Source organism: Mus caroli, chromosome 7 (genome assembly GCF_900094665.2).
Source record: "Mus caroli chromosome 7, CAROLI_EIJ_v1.1, whole genome shotgun sequence".
In the NCBI taxonomy this organism is placed as follows: Eukaryota; Metazoa; Chordata; class Mammalia; order Rodentia; family Muridae; genus Mus; species Mus caroli.
Window position 1 is genome coordinate 58,464,278 of NC_034576.1, and position 8,951 is coordinate 58,473,228.

Consider the following 8,951-nt stretch of genomic DNA (forward strand, 5'->3'; position numbering starts at 1 on the left):
ACCTTCGGAAGAGCAGTCGGGTGCTCTTACCCACTGAGCCGTCTCACCAGCCCCGACTAACTACTTTTTAATAAATGCCTAGGCCACAAGCGTTGGCTCAGTCCCTGACTAGCTCGTAACTTATTTAACCCTTTAAACTATTCTATGTCTCACACGCGGTTAGTTACCTCTCCTTCAGTCCCAACCTGCTTCTTCCTTGGTGTCTCCTCAGCTTCTCTCCCTCAGAGACTTGCTTGAATCCTTCACAGTCTCTCCCTATGGGCTCCTTTTATATTCTCATTATTTCCCAGAATCTCCTCTCTTCTTGCCAGTGTCCCATCTCCTATTTGCTGCCTCAGCTCATTGGCCATAGGCATTTTTAGTGACAGGTGACACTGAGATTCTCTCTACAGCATATAATGATATAATTCAAATTGCCTGTAGGATAGTTAAATGCCAGTATTGAAACTTAATCTCTAGATTACAGTTCTGTAGAAGTAGAGGAACATTATCAAGCCTGTGTTTTGTTTTTTTGCTGCACCAAGGAATCAACATGTTACATTTGTATTATCATTATAGTTTAGGTTTTGTAATTTTTATTATACTCTTTTTATGCATATGTAGAGAAGCTATAAGGATCATACTTTTGAATAAGTTTAACATCTCATTATTTTGTGATAAACCTAAGATGGTTAAAACACTGATGTGTGTCTGTTGAAAATACAATTACATGAGTTTTATTTTTCTGATATTAAAAGCTACTTAGTAAAGATTTATTTCTGTTAAGTTGGGGAAAACAAACTGGTGTGGGAGTTAGGCATGTTGGTGAATGCCTGTGACTTCAGCACTTGAGGGATGGCGACATGAGCTGGTGTTCAAGGCTAGCCTGTGTTACATTAGTTACTGTCAGACCCCAACGACAAACAAAATGTCCAAATTCTTAGCAGTAAGGAGGCGCGTCCGGAGTGAAGAAGGGTAGGAGTTTGGAGCTATTCTACTATGTTAATTAACTTTTCCCTTCCTTTTCTGGGGGTTTAGGGAGGGCAAATTCAAGTCAGGTTTTCTGTTGTCTGCCATTCCTAGGAGTCTGAACTTAAGTTTGCCAGTCCTCAGAAGGCAGATGAGATGGTAGCACTGTTACTTTAGGGGCCAGAATGGGTTCTTCCTTGGGTCTGGAGCATATACATGCCCCACCAGCCTTGCTCCCACCATTTAATACATACATGTGCTCCTTCTCTGTCATGGTTGTACCTTCCGTATATCTTTTGAAGTTCAACCAGAGGCAGGACAGGAGGCAGTGAAAATTTGGGGGACATGCGGAGGAAGATATGCCCATCACTCATGGATTTACTGAGGCTTCTCACCATCACTGAGGAGAAGTTATAGAAAAACGAATCACCACTCTGTTGTTCTTGCAGAGGTTGAATTCCTATGACCCATGTATGGGCTCACTGGCCCACACCCAATTGCTGGGGGATCCAACGCCCTTTTTGGACCTTTGCGGGCCCCAGGCACTCTTCGTGGTGCATAGACACACAAGGAAGCCAAACGTTCATACACATAATGATGAATTCCCTTTTTTTTTAAAAAAGTATCTTTAGTAAAACTTCCAGCTCTATGCTGGCTAGTCCTGGAATTCTTTCCTCATCTGGCCTTAGCCTCAACAGAGGTCCCCCAAATCAGGGAAAACTCTTGAGGCTGGTGAGCCTGGCAGTGTGGAGCTGAGTCTCCATCCTCTCCCAGCCGGCTTGACGGGTGGAGCCCACCAAGCAAATCCCGGCTTCCTTTGCTGCGGTGACCTGAGCAGCAAGCGGCAGGGGGGGCTACGGTACGGGAGACTTGGGGGCCGACCGGGCTGGCCTAGAGGAGCCGGACCCAAGGCAGCCAGCGGGAGGAGGGAGGAGCGCCGGGAGGAAGAGGCCGAGCCGAGGAGCGCCGCCCCGGAGGAAGGGGAGGAGGCCGGGTGTTTCCTGGTGCATTCCCGACCCGCCCAAGTGACTCATTGGGGTAGGAAAGCTCCCGGGGCCCGCCCTGGACAACCGAAGGCGGCGCAGACCAGGTAAGGGCGGTCGCCTGGCCTCGGGGTCCTTGCTCCACTGTAGTCCGGTGGGGCGAGCCTGCAGACGGCCTCGGCGGAGCCTCCGGGACTGCACGGCCTCCCGGGATTGCCTCCTGGGCTCTCGAGTCTCCCGGTCTCTGCACCGCAGCTCCGGAGCCCGGGACTCCCGGCCCAGCTCGGCGGCTCCAGGGCTCCCTCCCCGGAATCACATTCCAGAATCCCCGGGCCACGGGCTCTCTAATGCAGATTCCCTGTTCCCTCCGCGCTGCGCAACTTGCACTCCGGTGGCCCGGCTCCCGCGTCCCGGACCCCGGAGTCCCCGAACCCCCGCCCCGACTCACCCTGGATTCTAGGATCCCAGATCTCGCGCTTCCGGCACGAGGTTTAGCTCCAAAGAGGAAGAGACAACGTTAATGTTTAATATTTTACTATTGAAAAGTAAGGAGCGACGGATATTTATGTTGCACTAAAGTGGCAAAACAACCCGAGTCCACCATGGTTCTGCCTTCAGAGGAAAGGAAGGAGAGTGTGGTCTAGGGAAGCCGTCCTCAGATTCTTGGAGAGAGGCATTTTGGGCTTTGTTAAGGAAACGGGATTGTTCAGGAGCAGTAGTGCGCCGCCGCACATTCGTAACGAATTTTGTACTTTAAGTCTAAAGCATCTGCGTAATTTGTAACATTTCGTGAGTGTGAGAAAAGAAGGAAGAGATATGCAACTGGGGATCGGTGAGGGGGCGAGGCAGAGGGAAGCATCAGGCAATCCGTGTGTTGCATGGGTGAGCCCAGAGATTTCTCTTGGTTATCGGCTAACAGATCGCTTAGTTGAGTCGTGTTTGAAGCACCGCTGGTACTGGGGTACTCCTGCAGGTACTGATACTGAGATCAGCGCTTGCCAAGGTGGGGGTATTGATCCTAGACCCTGGCCAAGTTCACTGGCTGGAAGTTGAAGCACGCGAGACCGGTGGTATGCCTGAATACCAGCCTTGTCCTAGTTCTGAGTATGTTAGTGGTTCTTACCAAAAAGCCTACAAGCACATAGCCTGAAAGAATTAATTCAGCTTTTAAATACATGTAAGTTACTGCAGACATGCATTGTAAGAATTCAGTAGGAATGTTGCGGGGAATATTTCTTTTTCCCTCTTCCCCTAACAGCATATTCACTGTAACATTGATAAAATGCTGCAGTTGAAAAGTCCCTCTAAGAAAATACATCCTCTAAGTATTTGTGTATTTGAGGAAGTATGTATTAAGGTTTTTTAAAAGAATAAACATTGTATGTGTGTGTTTGTGGTATGTGTGTTTTTAGATGTGGGTGCACAGGTGTGTGAATGTGTTTGTGCATGTAGAGGCCCGAGGCTGATTTGGCGTTTTCCACCTTATTCTTTGATACAAGGTCTTTCAGCTGAACTTAGAGTTCACTGATTGGACTAGTCTTGCTCGCCAGTTTGTTTTGGAGGTCCCCTGTCTCCGCTTTGGAAGCAATGGGACTTGAGGGAGGTTGCCATGCCCATTGGCGTTTATGTGGGTTCTGAGATCTGAACTCCTGTACGGCTATCGGCTATCTGCTGAGCCATCTCCCTGGCACTTAAGCATGTTTTTAACTTTACATATAGTAATATTCATGCTTTGGAGTGTTGACTGCCACTGTAATTAAGATGCCAAACCGGTTCCTATCACCTCAAGATTTTCTTTCCTGTGTCCCTTGTAGTGAGGTCTTTCATACCATCAAATCTTGGCAACTGCTGATCTTTTCATAGTGCTATTTTGCTTTCTCCAGAAAGTCCTGTGGCAATCTTGGAGTCTGCATTTAAGATGGTTCTATGCTCTCAGTAAAAAGTATGGGGGTGTTGGGGAGGGGGTGGCTATATTTAAGGCCATCCAAGGTGTTTTACCAGCCAAACACCATTAAAGTGAAAAATGAATGATTTTATATATATATATATATATATATATATAAAATATTATTTGGTTACAAAAACACTAGTCAAATATGTTTGTAAGAAGTAAAGTCAGTGCTTTGAAAAGTAGAGCCTTGGGAAGGTGGGGTGGCACGCAGGGAGAATAGGTGCACACAGTGGGTATAGGTGGCACACAGTGAGCATAGGTGGCACACAGTAGGTATAGGTGACACACAGTAGGTATAGGTGACAGACAGGTCTGACAACCTGAGTTACAACCCACAGTGGAAGGAAAAGACTAACTCCTGAAAATTGTCCTCTGACGTCCACAAGGACACGGTGATTTGTGCTGAAATACTCCCTCTCCCTATGAACACACACCATACCAAATAATAAATAAGGACTTGTTTTTAAAAAAATGTAGTTCTGGATACAACCTGGAAGAAAGACTAAAACATTCTTCTCTCTTTCCCTTTATCTTACCATTTCAAAAAAAAAAAAAAAAGCAATTTTAAATATGTATTTGACAAGTGTGTGGTTGTTGTGGCCTGCATGAGTTTGTGTGCATCACATTCATCAGATGCCTGTGGAGACCAGAAGACGCCATTGGATCTCTTTATCAGGAGATAAAGGCTATTGTGAGCTTCCATGTGGGTGCTGAGAACTCAGCATAGATTCTCCTGAAAAGCTTCTAATTGAAGAGCCATCTTTACCCCTCCTGAGTTTTGAGACAGGGTTTCATTCCATGGCCCAGACAGCCTTGAATTCATGGTGCCTCTACATTAGCCTTTTTGTGTGTAGGGAGGGGAAGGGGCTTGAGATAGGGTCTCACAAAGTCCTGCTGGGGCTTGAACTCCTGATTCTCCTGCCTCCACCTTCTGAGTGCTAAGATTGGAGGTGTGAATACCACCACCTTTCCTGTCTATCTCAGCTCCTTGAGTGCTGACATTACAGAAATAAGATACAATCTAGCCTGAAATAGTACTTTTAAAGGTGAGAAAATTTACAAACACCACCTCAACAATTTTTTAAATAGTTCAGAAGTATGTACAACTGTATGTGTACTGAAACATTCTGCTCTGACTTTAGCCTCTTTTCTTTTGTTTGAATTGGAGTTTCTGTAACACCGATTGCATTCCATGTGTTACACATTTTCACTTATTGATGCTCAGCTGGAATTCCTTAAATGTTTCTATTTACAGAGAGTTCAATAATTCTTGGTTTTTTTTTTGTTTTGTTTTGTTTTGTTGTTGTTGTTGTTGTAGCCCTTGCTGTCCTGGAACTCACTTTGTAGACCAGGCTGGCCTCGAACTCAGAAATCTGCCTGCCTCTGCCTCCTGAGTGCTGGGATTAAAGGCGTGCACCACCACTCCCGGCTGAGTTCAATAATTCTTTCTATTGATTGTATAATACAGTCATGTGTTGCTCAAACCATAGGGATATATGCTAAAGTATATCTGCACAATTCTATCCCTGCATCAGAGTTTAATTAGACAAATGAAAATAGGTACAGATATTAATTACATCATATAGTTCTAGGAGTGCTGTGATAACTGGCCAAATCATTGATAGGCAGTGTCTTTAGTGTGGGTGTGTTATAATGTATTTGATCGGTCTTCTGGGTATTTTTCTGACACAAGTGTCCATGCACCACGTGTGCACCTGGTGCCAGAAGATGACATTAAATCCCCTGGACTGGAGTTGTAGATGATAATGAGCTGCCATGAGGGTGTTTAGAATTGAACCAGGGTCCTCTGCAGCCAGTGTTCTTAATCACCGAGCCATCTCTTCAGCGCCTAATATTGTGCTTTAACATTTATCTCCACTCCAGTTGATCTTGTGTCAGTATCCTTGAGTACATGCTCCAGGACATCACTCTGAAGGTGTCTCACTGTTGTATTGGTGTGAAGAGACGCTTCAGCAAAGGCAACTCTTATAAAGGAAAACATTGAATTGAGGGCTTGCTTGCAAGTGTCAGAGATTTAGTTCATTCTCATGGCAGGAGTATTGTGGTAGGCCTGGCACTGGAGCAGTAGCTGAGAGCTACATCCTGATCCAGAGAGAGGGAGACAGGGAGAGGGGGAGGTAGAGAGAGGAGAGAGGCCTGGCATGGGCTTTTGAAATCTCAAAGCCCAGCGGCTGTGACACATTTTCTCCAGCAAGGTGGCACTTCTAATCCTTCCAATACAGCACTTCTCAGCCTGTACATTGAGGTCCCTTTGGGGACTGAACGAGCCTTTCACAAAGGTTGCCTAAGACCATTGGAAATATTTCCATTATGATTCTTTTTTTTTTAATTCTTTTTTTTTGATTTTTAATATTTTTATTACATATTTTCCTCAATTACATTTCCAATGCTATCCCAAAAGTCCCCCATAGCGCCCCCCACTTCCCTACCCACCCATTCCCATTCTTTTGGCCCTGGCATTCCCCTATATTGGAGCATATAAAGTTTGCAAGTCCAATGGGCCTCTCTTTCCATTGATGGCCGACTAGGCCATCTTTCGATACATATGCAGCTAGAGACAAGAGCTCCGGGGTTCTGGTTAGTACATCATGTTGAACAGTAGCAAAATTTACAGCTGGGGGTCAGCCCAGCATGAGGAACTTTATTAAAGGGTGGCAGCATTAGGAAGGCTGAGAACCACTGTTGTAATCCTTCTCAAATACTGCCACTGTCAGACGAGGGAACATTCAAATAGATGAGACTCTGGGGACCATTCCAGTTCAAACCACCAGGGAAGGGAAATTGTGCTCATGTTCTTAAGACATCCTATGTTTCGTGCATCTTTGTAAGCCAGTGCTCCCTTTCTGGTAAAGGTGAAGATCATGAATAGTCTCTGTTCTGCGGGCCTTGTTTATGTGCTGTAGCATTAGAGCCTCGTGGAAAATGAGTGGGTGTGGCTGTCTGCCAGTGAAATTCTTTATGTAAAAAAACGACGTCCTGTAGTTTGCTGACTTCTCAGTTCACGTATTATTTGCCCAGTCCTTGAAATAGATGCAGCTGTTATTTACCACACTTGGTGGATGAAGCATGGACAGATGAAATAGTCCAAGATTAGATGGAAAGCCAGGTGTTGAGTTCAATCATTAGGTCCTTAAATTTGCCAGTTTAAAAAATTAGAAGAAAAGGTACAAAATACTGTCCTCTAAATGTTGGACCCTCAGTCATCTGTTGAATCAGTATTACAGCAGGGTACCTTCCTGGCTTTAGCTAACCTCTCAGTCCCCATCGCCCTCAGTGTCTGTCTAAAACACAGTTTTTGATCTGTTTCACTTAGTAGCAACTGCTAGGGATAAATTAGGGTTCTATTCTTCTAGAGCATATACATTTTTACATCATGCAACTTTGTTGAGAATTCTTTTCATAAATAACTGCTTTACACAAGCAAGGATTTTTCCTCCTTGTCACCTGTAGCTGCATGTGTTGACTGGGTTGTAAGGTACCTGTATGCTTGTAACTGTTATATCACAGTGCTGGATTGTGATCGACTTTCATAGGCCTGCCAAGGCCCTGGCTAGTCTGGTATCATTATGCAGTCCAGGATGGTCTCAGACACACAGTCATCGTCTTGCCTTCTGAATGATGGGGTGCCCAGCAAGTGCCACAATGTTTGGCTATGTTTCTTTTAGTAATAATTTTTTTTATTTTCAAGTTCCTTTTTCTGTATCAGGCTAGTCATTGCCATTATTTTTGGGTTTTGCTTTTCATTTTGTATCTTTGCTATTCTTCTGACAGGGTCTTACTATGTAATCTTGGTTGGCCTGGCACTTACTATGTAGACCAGTCTGGCTTTGAACTCATGGAGATCCACTTGCTTCTGCCTCCTGAGTCCGAGGTTAAAGGCTTATTGCACCATGCTTGTTTGGGGTATCCTTTTCCATTCTTTTGTTTCACTTCTTTAGTGTCTTTAAAATGTGTTCCTCATGGCTCCTTTGGATTTTTTAAAACCATTTTGAATATCTCTGCCTTTCAATTTGAATATCTTGGTTATTTACATGTAATGAAAATTAGGTAATATTATGATTTTTTTTAAAGCTATTTTACTATTCTGTTTATCTGGAGAACTGATGGCTACCAGTAGCCTTTGTAACCCAGGTTACAAAGTATCTAATGGAAGGCTTCCAGCATACTTTAAACACAACATTTGTATCTGTAATATTTTTAAAAGATTTTCATTAACAGCTTCTGAGCAGATGGTCCTAAAGAAACCATGTTGTCCTTCGGCTTCTGGGAAGGTGGCAGGGAGTAGGGGGTGGGTGAGCCCTGCAGAAACTCATAGTTCTTTCTAGTTGCTCCCCAGCCAATGTTAATATGCTTGCTTCTTCAAGCCTGGCTGTGAAGGCAGAAATGGTGGACATTGAACTTCGGCTTCCAAAGGTTCTAGTTATGAATGAAACAGATGGACAATGATAGCTATAATGACCCTGAATCCACAATGCCTGTGATTTGTATTCACACCACATCCATTCTCCTGGCCAAACTTGTCAAGTTCTTTACTTTATATTCCCCAAGCTCATGCAGGGATTTTGTTCCACAGAGAAGAAAAACTGATAGTCAGAAAGCAGTGGTTTCCACTCCTGAATGTGATTGCTTGTAACCTTGTCCTGGCTAGCACAGCTGGCAAGAATATCGGATTTCTTCTTCAAGCCACTCAATGAAGGAAGACTTTGGTCTGAAGAATTGTCAGTGGGAACACAAGTTAAGGCACAGCTCCACACTGAATCCTCTTAATATTTGGGGTCTTGACTCAGGTAAAACCAGTTCCTTGCCCAAATATCGAGACTGGCCAGCATGAAGCAGATGTTGTAATTTATTAAAAGAATTTAAAAAAGATTTATTATTATTATTATTATTAAGTACACTGTAGCTGTCTTCAGACCCACCAGAAGAGGGTATCAGATCTCATTACCGATGGTTATGAGTCACCATGTGGTTGCTGGGATTTGAACTCAGGACCTTTGGAAGAGCAGTCAGTGATCTTTTTGGGTTTTTTTTTTTTTTTTTTTTTTTTT

General features: G+C 44.2%; 1 protein-coding gene across 2 annotated transcripts in view; it reads left to right on the plus strand.

The window, feature by feature from the left end:
• The first annotated feature begins 1,816 nt into the window (after positions 1-1,816).
• Positions 1,817-8,951, plus strand: part of Cyfip1 (cytoplasmic FMR1 interacting protein 1) — a 94,670-nt gene continuing 87,535 nt past the window's right edge. Inside the window, exon 1 of one of the 2 annotated variants that reach the window (XM_021166451.2) lies at positions 1,817-2,038. The gene's annotated coding sequence lies outside the window, so the exon portion shown is untranslated. The remainder of the gene's footprint in view (positions 2,039-8,951) is intronic. The other variant, XM_021166452.2, reaches the window with a different exon arrangement.